The 11,727-nt window shown below is 41.7% G+C and overlaps 11 non-coding genes across 11 annotated transcripts; all 11 read left to right on the top strand.

The window, feature by feature from the left end:
* The first annotated feature begins 635 nt into the window (after positions 1-635).
* trnak-cuu (transfer RNA lysine (anticodon CUU)) lies at positions 636-708 on the top strand. The gene has a single exon. It is a non-coding gene; the product is annotated as a tRNA-Lys (tRNA).
* Positions 709-1,126: 418 nt separating this feature from the next.
* trnan-guu (transfer RNA asparagine (anticodon GUU)) lies at positions 1,127-1,200 on the top strand. Its single transcript has one exon. It is a non-coding gene; the product is annotated as a tRNA-Asn (tRNA).
* A 608-nt stretch (positions 1,201-1,808) lies between these two features.
* Positions 1,809-1,881, top strand: trnak-cuu (transfer RNA lysine (anticodon CUU)). Its single transcript has one exon. It is a non-coding gene; the product is annotated as a tRNA-Lys (tRNA).
* A 418-nt stretch (positions 1,882-2,299) lies between these two features.
* Positions 2,300-2,373, top strand: trnan-guu (transfer RNA asparagine (anticodon GUU)). The gene has a single exon. It is a non-coding gene; the product is annotated as a tRNA-Asn (tRNA).
* A 609-nt stretch (positions 2,374-2,982) lies between these two features.
* On the top strand, positions 2,983-3,055 carry trnak-cuu (transfer RNA lysine (anticodon CUU)). Its single transcript has one exon. It is a non-coding gene; the product is annotated as a tRNA-Lys (tRNA).
* Positions 3,056-3,473: 418 nt separating this feature from the next.
* On the top strand, positions 3,474-3,547 carry trnan-guu (transfer RNA asparagine (anticodon GUU)). The gene has a single exon. It is a non-coding gene; the product is annotated as a tRNA-Asn (tRNA).
* Positions 3,548-4,157: 610 nt separating this feature from the next.
* trnak-cuu (transfer RNA lysine (anticodon CUU)) lies at positions 4,158-4,230 on the top strand. Its single transcript has one exon. It is a non-coding gene; the product is annotated as a tRNA-Lys (tRNA).
* Positions 4,231-4,648: 418 nt separating this feature from the next.
* Positions 4,649-4,722, top strand: trnan-guu (transfer RNA asparagine (anticodon GUU)). Its single transcript has one exon. It is a non-coding gene; the product is annotated as a tRNA-Asn (tRNA).
* A 1,099-nt stretch (positions 4,723-5,821) lies between these two features.
* Positions 5,822-5,895, top strand: trnan-guu (transfer RNA asparagine (anticodon GUU)). The gene has a single exon. It is a non-coding gene; the product is annotated as a tRNA-Asn (tRNA).
* Positions 5,896-6,503: 608 nt separating this feature from the next.
* Positions 6,504-6,576, top strand: trnak-cuu (transfer RNA lysine (anticodon CUU)). The gene has a single exon. It is a non-coding gene; the product is annotated as a tRNA-Lys (tRNA).
* A 418-nt stretch (positions 6,577-6,994) lies between these two features.
* Positions 6,995-7,068, top strand: trnan-guu (transfer RNA asparagine (anticodon GUU)). Its single transcript has one exon. It is a non-coding gene; the product is annotated as a tRNA-Asn (tRNA).
* The last annotated feature ends 4,659 nt before the right edge of the window (positions 7,069-11,727 follow it).

Genomic DNA, 11,727 nt, shown 5'->3' with positions numbered 1-11,727 from the left:
TTGGTGGTTCAAGCCCACCCAGGGACGAGCTGATTTTAACTGACCACCAGGATGTCCATTAGCCCAAACCAGTAACCTTTGTTAGGCGAAAAAATCGACTTTGTTTCCAAGAGTAGAAGCAGTTCATCAAGATAGAACTACTCTGTCATTTCCCTTCTAACCATGTACTCCTGCTGACTAGAGTACGGACTGTCTGAAAGAAGAGCTATCTGGTTAAAGTGCTTTATAGAAAGTGGAAGTATTTAGGAGATTAGATATTATCCATTTCACCTTGTCTTACGATCATAACATCCAAATCGTTTTTTTCTTGAAAGCCATATTTTGCTATATTTTTTTTGCCAACACAACATTTAAGGGGGCCAAAGTGAGAGGACAGCTCCCCCCATGTCCCATTACCAGAACCCAGGAGATTACATACACTCAGAGATGAGTTTAAGGGTTGAAAGGAGATTATTCAGGGGGGACCGAGAGGGAGGGGACCCAAGAATTTAAATCATATGTGATTTATCATTGGGGAATGAAATACGGCTACTTTCTATCAAAATGTGAAGACATCATTGTAGAGGAGATTTATCGCAGTGGGTGTTTTGTCTGTGTTTTTTTTTTTTAAATGGTGTCTGGTATTGTTTTAATATGCCCGGCTAGCTCAGTCGGTAGAGCATGAGACTCTTAATCTCAGGGTCGTGGGTTCGAGCCCCACGTTGGGCGCAATATACTTTTAACCTAGCCCATCTGATGGAACAAAAAAGTAAAATGAGTAGTTCTTGGTTCTGTTCGATCATAGAGCCACACTAAATGTCAGCCGGTCAGCAGGTTGCGTGTTTGAGCCACAACATTTTGCATTGCTATGGAGTCAGCTAGAAAGTTTGAAAATAAGTTGCAACTAAGGATTGTGGCGGCAAACCATAAAAGTCTTGATAATTTCAAAGGGCCAATAAGCAACATACCATGACTTTGAAAGCATGGCTATTCTCCGTAGATGGTATTCTAGCATACCAGGGTATAATACAATCTCATTGCCATTGACTGTTTCAATGGTTGAGTGAGATTCATTTGTTGCGAACTTTGCCATAGCTGACATGCAGACATGTTCGCATTTTTACAACACATGTGAATATGTTCATTGGTCTCTGTGGTGCAATTGGTTAGCGCGTTCGACTGTTAATCGAAAGGTTGGTGGTTCAAGCCCACCCAGGGACGAGCTGATTTTAACTGACCACCAGGATGTCCATTAGCCCAAACCAGTAACCTTTGTTAGGCGAAAACATCGACTTTGTTTCCAAGAGTAGAAGCAGTTCATCAAGATAGAACTACTCTGTCATTTCCCTTCTAACCATGTACTCCTGCTGACTTGAGTACGGACTGTCTGAAAGAAGAGCTATCTGGTTAAAGTGCTTTCTAGAAAGTGGAAGTATTTAGGAGATTAGATATTATCCATTTCACCTTGTCTTACGATCATAACATCCAAATCGTTTTTTTCTTGAAAGCCATATTTTGCCATATTTTTTTTGCCAACACAACATTTAAGGGGGCCAAAGTGAGAGGACAGCTCCCCCCATGTCCCCTTTCCAGAACCCAGGAGATTACATACACTCAGAGATGAGTTTAAGGGTTGAAAGGAGATTATTCAGGGGGGACTGAGAGGGAGGGGACCCAAGAATTTAAATCATATGTGATTCATCATTGGGGAATGAAATACGGCTACTTTCTATCAAAATGTGAAGACATCATTGTAGAGGAGATTTATCGCAGTGGGTGTTTTGTCTGTGTTTTTTTTTTTTTAATGGTGTCTGGTATTGTTTTAATATGCCCGGCTAGCTCAGTCGGTAGAGCATGAGACTCTTAATCTCAGGGTCGTGGGTTCGAGCCCCACGTTGGGCGCTATATACTTTTAACCTAGCCCATCTGATGGAACAAAAAAGTAAAATGAGTAGTTCTTGGTTCTGTTCGATCATAGAGCCACACTAAATGTCAGCTGGTCAGCAGGTTGCGTGTTTGAGCCACAACATTTTGCATTGCTATGGAGTCAGCTAGAAAGTTTGAAAATAAGTTGCAACTAAGGATTGTGGCGGCAAACCATAAAAGTCTTGATAATTTCAAAGGGCCAATAAGCAACAAAACATGACTTTGAAAGCATGGCTATTCTCCGTAGATGGTATTCTAGCATACCAGGGTATAATACAATCTCATTGCCATTGACTGTTTCAATGGTTGAGTGAGATTCATTTGTTGCGAACTTTGCCATAGCTGACATGCAGACATGTTCGCATTTTTACAACACATGTGAATATGTTCATTGGTCTCTGTGGCGCAATTGGTTAGCGCGTTCGACTGTTAATCGAAAGGTTGGTGGTTCAAGCCCACCCAGGGACGAGCTGATTTTAACTGACCACCAGGATGTCCATTAGCCCAAACCAGTAACCTTTGTTAGGCGAAAACATCGACTTTGTTTCCAAGAGTAGAAGCAGTTCATCAAGATAGAACTACTCTGTAATTTCCCTTCTAACCATGTACTCCTGCTGACTTGAGTACGGACTGTCTGAAAGAAGAGCTATCTGGTTAAAGTGCTTTCTAGAAAGTGGAAGTATTTAGGAGATTAGATATTATCCATTTCACCTTGTCTTACGATCATAACATCCAAATCGTTTTTTTCTTGAAAGCCATATTTTGCTATATTTTTTTTGCCAACACAACATTTAAGGGGGCCAAAGTGAGAGGACAGCTCCCCCCATGTCCCCTTTCCAGAACCCAGGAGATTACATACACTCAGAGATGAGTTTAAGGGTTGAAAGGAGATTATTCAGGGGGGACTGAGAGGGAGGGGACCCAAGAATTTAAATCATATGTGATTTATCATTGGGGAATGAAATACGGCTACTTTCTATCAAAATGTGAAGACATCATTGTAGAGGAGATTTATCGCAGTGGGTGTTTTGTCTGTGTTTTTTTTTTTTTAATGGTGTCTGGTATTGTTATTAGTATGCCCGGCTAGCTCAGTCGGTAGAGCATGAGACTCTTAATCTCAGGGTGGTGGGTTCGAGCCCCACGTTGGGCGCTATATACTTTTAACCTAGCCCATCTGATGGAACAAAAAAGTAAAATGAGTAGTTCTTGGTTCTGTTCGATCATAGAGCCACACTAAATGTCAGCCGGTCAGCAGGTTGCGTGTTTGAGCCACAAAATTTTGCATTGCTATGGAGTCAGCTAGAAAGTTTGAAAATAAGTTGCAACTAAGGATTGTGGCGGCAAACCATAAAAGTCTTGATAATTTCAAAGGGCCAATAAGCAATATAACATGACTTTGAAAGCATGGCTATTCTCCTTAGATGGTATTCTAGCATACCAGGGTATAATACAATCTCATTGCCATTGACTGTTTCAATGGTTGAGTGAGATTCATTTGTTGCGAACTTTGCCATAGCTGACATGCAGACATGTTCGCATTTTTACAACACATGAGAATATGTTCATTGGTCTCTGTGGCGCAATTGGTTAGCGCGTTCGACTGTTAATCGAAAGGTTGGTGGTTCAAGCCCACCCAGGGACGAGCTGATTTTAACTGACCACCAGGATGTCCATTAGCCCAAACCAGTAACCTTTGTTAGGCGAAAACATCGACTTTGTTTCCAAGAGTAGAAGCAGTTCATCAAGATAGAACTACTCTGTCATTTCCCTTCTAACCATGTACTCCTGCTGACTTGAGTACGGACTGTCTGAAAGAAGAGCTATCTGGTTAAAGTGCTTTCTAGAAAGTTGAAGTATTTAGGAGATTAGATATTATCCATTTCACCTTGTCTGACGATCATAACATCCAAATCGTTTTTTTCTTGAAAGCCATATTTTGCTATATTTTTTTTGCCAACACAACATTTAAGGGGGCCAAAGTGAGAGGACAGCTCCCCCCATGTCCCCATTCCAGAACCCAGGAGATTACATACACTCAGAGATGAGTTTAAGGGTTGAAAGGAGATTATTCAGGGAGGACTGAGAGGGAGGGGACCCAAGAATTTAAATCATATGTGATTTATCATTGGGGAATGAAACACGGCTACTTTCTATCGAAATTTGAAGACATCATTGTAGAGGAGATTTAACGCAGAGGGATTTTTGTCTGTGTTTTTTTTTTTTTAAATGTTGTCTGGTATTGTTATTCGTATGCCTGGCTAGCTCAGTCGGTAGAGCATGAGACTCTTAATCTCAGGGTCGTGGGTTCGAGCCCCACGTTGGGTGCTATATACTTTTAACTTAGCCCATCTGATGGAACAAAAAAGTAAAATTAGTAGTTCTTGGTTCTGTTCGATCATAGAGCCACACTAAATGTCAGCCGGTCAGCAGGTTGCGTGTTTCAGCCACAACATTTTGCATTGCTATGGAGTCAGCTAGAAAGTTTGAAAATAAGTTGCAACTAAGGATTGTGGCGGCAAACCATAAAAGTCTTGATAATTTCAAAGGGCCAATAAGCAATATAACATGACTTTGAAAGCATGGCTATTCTCCTTAGATGGTATTCTAGCATACCAGGGTATAATACAATCTCATTGCCATTGACTGTTTCAATGGTTGAGTGTGATTCATTTGTTGCGAACTTTGCCATAGCTGACATGCAGACATGTTCGGATTTTTACAACACATGTGAATATGTTTATTGGTCTCTGTGGCGCAATTGGTTAGCGCGTTCGACTGTTAATCGAAAGGTTGGTGGTTCAAGCCCACCCAGGGACGAGCTGATTTTAACTGACCACCAGGATGTCCATTAGCCCAAACCAGTAACCTTTGTTAGGCGAAAACATCGACTTTGTTTCCAAGAGTAGAAGCAGTTCATCAAGATAGAACTACTCTGTAATTTCCCTTCTAACCATGTACTCCTGCTGACTAGAGTACGGACTGTCTGAAAGAAGAGCTATCTGGTTAAAGTGCTTTCTAGAAAGTCGAAGTATTTAGGAGATTAGATATTATCCAATTCACCTTGTCTTACGATCATAACATCCAAATCGTTTTTTTCTTGAAAGCCATATTTTGCTATATTTCTTTTGCCAACACAACATTTAAGGGGGCCAAAGTGAGAGGACAGCTCCCCCCATGTCCCCTTTCCAGAACCCAGGAGATTACATACACTCAGAGATGAGTTTAAGGGTTGAAAGGAGATTATTCAGGGGGGACTGAGAGGGAGGGGACCCAAGAATTTAAATCATATGTGATTTATCATTGGGGAATGAAATACGGCTACTTTCTATCAAAATGTGAAGACATCATTGTAGAGGAGATTTATCGCAGTGGGTGTTTTGTCTGTTTTTTTTTTTTTTTAATGGTGTCTGGTATTGTCATTAATATGCCAGGCTAGCTCAGTCGGTAGAGCATGAGACTCTTAATCTCAGGGTCGTGGGTTCGAGCCCCACGTTGGGTGCTATATACTTTTAACCTAGCCCATCTGATGGAACAAAAAAGTAAAATGAGTAGTTCTTAGTTCTGTTCGATCATAGAGCCACACTAAATGTCAGCCGGTCAAAAGGTTGCGTGTTTGAGCCACAAAATTTTGCATTGCTATGGAGTCAGCTAGAAAGTTTGAAAATAAGTTGCAACTAAGGATTGTGGCGGCAAACCATAAAAGTCTTGATAATTTCAAAGGGCCAATAAGCAATATAACATGACTTTGAAAGCATGGCTATTCTCCTTAGATGGTATTCTAGCATACCAGGGTATAATACAATCTCATTGCCATTGACTGTTTCAATGGTTGAGTGAGATTCATTTGTTGCGAACTTTGCCACAGCTGACATGCAGACATGTTCGAATTTTACAACACATGAGAATATGTTCATTGGTCTCTGTGGCGCAATTGGTTAGCGCGTTCGACTGTTAATCGAAAGCTTGGTGGTTCAAGCCCACCCAGGGACGAGCTGATTTTAACTGACCACCAGGATGTCCATTAGCCCAAACCAGTAACCTTTGTTAGGCGAAAAAATCGACTTTGTTTCCAAGAGTAGAAGCAGTTCATCAAGATAGAACTACTCTGTCATTTCCCTTCTAACCATGTACTCCTGCTGACTAGAGTACGGACTGTCTGAAAGAAGAGCTATCTGGTTAAAGTGCTTTCTAGAAAGTGGAAGTATTTAGGAGATTAGATATTATCCATTTCACCTTGTCTTACGATCATAACATCCAAATCGTTTTTTTCTTGAAAGCCATATTTTGCCATATTTTTTTTGCCAACACAACATTTAAGGGGGCCAAAGTGAGAGGACAGCTCCCCCCATGTCCCCTTTCCAGAACCCAGGAGATTACATACACTCAGAGATGAGTTTAAGGGTTGAAAGGAGATTATTCAGGGGGGACTGAGAGGGAGGGGACCCAAGAATTTAAATCATATGTGATTTATCATTGGGGAATGAAATACGGCTACTTTCTATCAAAATGTGAAGACATCATTGTAGAGGAGATTTATCGCAGTGGGTGTTTTGTCTGTGTTTTTTTTTTTTTAATGGTGTCTGGTATTGTTTTAATATGCCCGGCTAGCTCAGTCGGTAGAGCATGAGACTCTTAATCTCAGGGTCGTGGGTTCGAGCCCCACGTTGGGCGCTATATACTTTTAACCTAGCCCATCTGATGGAACAAAAAAGTAAAATGAGTAGTTCTTGGTTCTGTTCGATCATAGAGCCACACTAAATGTCAGCCGGTCAGCAGGTTGCGTGTTTGAGCCACAACATTTTGCATTGCTATGGAGTCAGCTAGAAAGTTTGAAAATAAGTTGCAACTAAGGATTGTGGCGGCAAACCATAAAAGTCTTGATAATTTCAAAGGGCCAATAAGCAATATAACATGACTTTGAAAGCATGGCTATTCTCCTTAGATGGTATTCTAGCATACCAGGGTATAATACAATCTCATTGCCATTGACTGTTTCAATGGTTGAGTGAGATTCATTTGTTGCGAACTTTGCCATAGCTGACATGCAGACATGTTCGCATTTTTACAACACATGTGAATATGTTCATTGGTCTCTGTGGCGCAATTGGTTAGCGCGTTCGACTGTTAATCGAAAGGTTGGTGGTTCAAGCCCACCCAGGGACGAGCTGATTTTAACTGACCACCAGGATGTCCATTTGCCCAAACCAGTAACCTTTGTTAGGCGAAAACATCGACTTTGTTTCCAAGAGTAGAAGCAGTTCATCAAGATAGAACTACTCTGTCATTTCCCTTCTAACCATTGTTAGATTTCAGCTTATTTCTAAACTGTTCGGACAGACTCTGCGTTGTGTATTTTCAGTCGTAGTAGTAATTCTTGAAGTCGAAATCAAAGCAGCTTGACAGGTTGGATTAGAGGGTTGAATAGATGGTTTATTCCAGGATGTACAGCGAGATACAGACTTAGGTTGAATAATCTATAGTGGACCCGGTGGTCGATGACTTGTTCCTTGGCTGTCGAAACCCTCTACTCGTCGAACCAAAGGGTTGGGGCGAGTATTATACAAAAAGGGGATACAGGAATAACACGTGAACAGAAGCACTCTCAGCCTTGATAAGGTATCTGGCCCTGGCCATGTCCCGGAGGACCAGGTTCAACCTTGTTGAAACATAACAATGGCAGAATGTTGGGGATAACACCTTGTATCAGTATGAGAGGCCCTGGCCTGTTCATAGACTAGAAATGTGAAGGATGAGAGAGACACTAAAATACACCAACATTCTACATTCCTCCCTCTTGATCATACTAAACATAGTTTAAAGATCACCAACAAAAAGAGAATTCAGTGTATTTTCTGGTGACCCATTAATAATTAACTAAATCAATGAAAGAAAGCATAAAAGGCAAAAGACAAGTAAATTCAAATCATACACAAGTAAACCAGGTGTAGGCCACTATAATAAAGAAAATAACAAACTCATTAGGTTACTCATGATTAACCAAAACATAAAAAAATTGAAGAATCAAGAAAGTCAACTGTCCAGACACCTCCCTCTGCTTGGCAGAACAACATCACAGACAATACTGCATGACTCAGTTGGTTTTGAGTAGCAGTTGCAACAGAGTTATTTTCCAGTTGATGGCCACCGCAGGTGTGATGGGGGATGAGGATGAAAGTTCGTAGTAGGGCGTCAGGACAAACACAGACACAGTTCAGTTCAAGGACTCATCAAGTGTCCGTGTCTCCTGGATCTCCCAGGTACGATGAAACACGAAACAAAGAAAAAGTGCAGTATCAGTCATGGGGGAGGCATTGTCACAGCCTCCAACATTAATGATGATCAACTATGTTTGTAATTGTCTTAATGATTCGATAAACAATGAAAAATGATCATACAAAAATAAATCGCTTGATTCAAAAATGGTTATATCAGTAATCAGTAATCAGTCATCATAGTTCTCAATAAACCTTGTGTGAATGAATGAATGATTGAACCTTTGTTCAAAAATAAAACAAAACAAACAAAAAGTTCTAAAGCTGAGCAGTTGTGTCAAGAAGGAACCAACATGAACTTAGAGAGGTGGTGACAAAAGTCCTAGCATCTTTCGAAGACTAACCTCTTGTGAAAATAAAGGAATGAAAATAACAAACACTTAAACACTCCCTACTCTTCACCCCGTATCAGTTAGTTTGCGTGCCAAATCTAACGAGTGTCATTCCAAGTCGGTGTTATTGTTGGTTTCCGACACTGAATCGCATATGCGGCTGAGTTCTTCAACACTCTTCGCCTGTAACTTCTTCAATCGTTCCCTCATTTTGTCTGAGCGGTTTTCTTCCCCTACTCTCTCGTTGGAGCGGTCACGGTACATCTTTCGAGGGGCTTTACATTCTCTCATCCAGTGTCCAATTTGTCCACAGTTGTGGCATGGTCGAGGTTCTTTCTGTCTGTCTGACTGGGGGAATCGTCCTCTGTCCCTGTTGGACTGGGGGAATCTTTCTCGTTCCCTGGCTATTCCCTTCTTCTCGTCTGTGGTCTTCATGTGTGGTTGTATATTGTCATCAAATCCTCCATAGAGTGACTCATTCTTAATCACTGCTCCAGGCCTCACCTCGGGGGGTTGCTGTACCCGGGGGTTCGGATGTTGAAGGAATGAATGTGGTGGGACAGGGGCGAATTGGGGAAATTGTTGTGGGGTCTGGGTCGCATCATGATTAGCATAGTCAGGTGGGGCAGATGGATTTCCCTTCCGTGGCACGTGGGGGGTACTGCAGATGACCGGATCACTGTGTCTCGACTCCTGTAAACCACCAGGGAAGATGTATTCCCCATCTGGGCCACACAATGGCAGTTTGGGGTACATGCAACCATAGGCTCCCAAGGTTCCTCCTCCTTTGCCTTGGTCACTCCCCTCAGAGGGCCCTGAGTCGAGGGGGTGGGCCGCTATCAGTCCTTCTCCGACTAGCGTCGTGTGTAGGTCTGTGAACTTCCTCTGCTCTTTGTTCCGAGTCGCTTCATCCTTGAACAAACGAATTTCGTCGGCAAGCAGTTTGATTTGCACTCTAATTTTTTTCAGAGCAGTTGTCTTTTCCAATTCATCTCTCTTTTTGTTACAGAGTCTCGCTAACTGAATAAAGATCAATCTCTCTAACCTCCACTTCAAAAACATCTTGTTCCTTTGGTTCAGATTGCTATCCTCTTCCTCCTCCTCTGCCTTCTTCCTGCCTTTACCTTTCGGCATTTTTTCTATCTTTTTCTATCTGTAGAGTAACTAAAACTAGCGACCAATCGCTGTTTAGAAAGAAACAAATAGACGCCTCCCACGGAGCTCGGTATGCCAACAACAGATGATGGCACACTTTTTCCTTCTTCGATTAAAAACAATATATGTGATTCCTCGGCGGGGATCAAAACAATATCTGATTCCTCGGCGGGGATCAAAACAACATAGCACAAACAAAAACTCTAGCGATTCATGTAACCTCACCAGTGAATTCAATACAAATACGGTTTCACTCCTTGTCCAACAAGTCGTAAAACAAAAGCCCTGAGCAAACCAGACGTCTTAAGTTATATTCAGGACACGTATCAACATTGACAAACTAGCAAAGATGAACAAATCACTTGAATGACATGCTATTACAATATTCTAGGACTCAATCCCAGCTCAAAGGCCTTATTCAACAAACAATATTCTAGGACTCAAACCCAGACCAAAGGCCTTATTCAACAAACAATATTCTAGGACTCAAACCCAGACCAAAGGCCTTATTCAACAAACAATATTCTAGGACTCAATCCCAGACCAAAGGCCTTATTAAACAATATTCTAGGACTCAAACCCAGACCAAAGGCCTTATTCAACAAACAATATTCTAGGACTCAAACCCAGACCAAAGGCCTTATTCAACAAACAATCAATAGTTTCATATGGCGTATATTCAGTGATTATTACACAAACTCTTAATCACTAATACAGGTCCTCACTTCGTCAAGCTCTTAATGACACAACTTCATTACTCAGCAAATGTAGTGCAGCCCAATAGTAAAACAAATAATAATAATCACAGTTATGTGTGTGTAGATTATTTTAAGATTACTTTCTTGTTCTTTTCTCTTGGTCGAGAGTGTGGAATGAGATTCAGTCACCGTTGATTCCCACGTGGTGCATGGAGATGCGCTGGTTCAGCCGCGTTGTGGATGCGGGTCCCTCAGCAGGGCAGGCGTTGATCAGACGTTCCCAGGCAGGGAGCGCGCTCTTCTCGGTCACAGGGCAATCTTCAGAGGCAATCGTCTTCTCACTCCTCTCTCTTCAAGACGGTGTCACGGCACCAAATGTTAGATTTCAGCTTATTTCTAAACTGTTCGGACAGACTCTGCGTTGTGTATTTTCAGTCGTAGTAGTAATTCTTGAAGTCGAAATCAAAGCAGCTTGACAGGTTGGATTAGAGGGTTGAATAGATGGTTTATTCCAGGATGTACAGCGAGATACAGACTTAGGTTGAATAATCTATAGTGGACCCGGTGGTCGATGACTTGTTCCTTGGCTGTCGAAACCCTCTACTCGTCGAACCAAAGGGTTGGGGCGAGTATTATACAAAAAGGGGATACAGGAATAACACGTGAACAGAAGCACTCTCAGCCTTGATAAGGTATCTGGCCCTGGCCATGTCCCGGAGGACCAGGTTCAACCTTGTTGAAACATAACAATGGCAGAATGTTGGGGATAACACCTTGTATCAGTATGAGAGGCCCTGGCCTGTTCATAGACTAGAAATGTGAAGGATGAGAGAGACACTAAAATACACCAACATTCTACACCATGTACTCCTGCTGACTTGAGTACGGACTGTCTGAAAGAAGAGCTATCTGGTTAAAGTGCTTTCTAGAAAGTGGAAGTATTTAGGAGATTAGATATTATCCATTTCACCTTGTCTTACGATCATAACATCCAAATCGTTTTTTTCTTGAAAGCCATATTTTGCCATATTTTTTTTGCCAACACAACATTTAAGGGGGCCAAAGTGAGAGGACAGCTCCCCCCATGTCCCCTTTCCAGAACCCAGGAGATTACATACACTCAGAGATGAGTTTAAGGGTTGAAAGGAGATTATTCAGGGGGGACTGAGAGGGAGGGGACCCAAGAATTTAAATCATATGTGATTTATCATTGGGGAATGAAATACGGCTACTTTCTATCAAAATTTGAAGACATCATTGTAGAGGAGATTTAACGCAGAGGGATTTTTGTACGTGTTTTCTTTTTTTTAAATGTTGTCATGTTCGCAGGAGATTTAACGCAGAGGGATTTTTGTCTGTGTTTTT

Source organism: Gadus morhua, chromosome 17, assembly GCF_902167405.1.
Source record: "Gadus morhua chromosome 17, gadMor3.0, whole genome shotgun sequence".
NCBI classification, from domain to species: Eukaryota; Metazoa; Chordata; class Actinopteri; order Gadiformes; family Gadidae; genus Gadus; species Gadus morhua.
The sequence above is the reverse complement of the archived record's forward strand: the minus strand, read 5'-3'. Positions and strand labels throughout refer to the sequence as shown.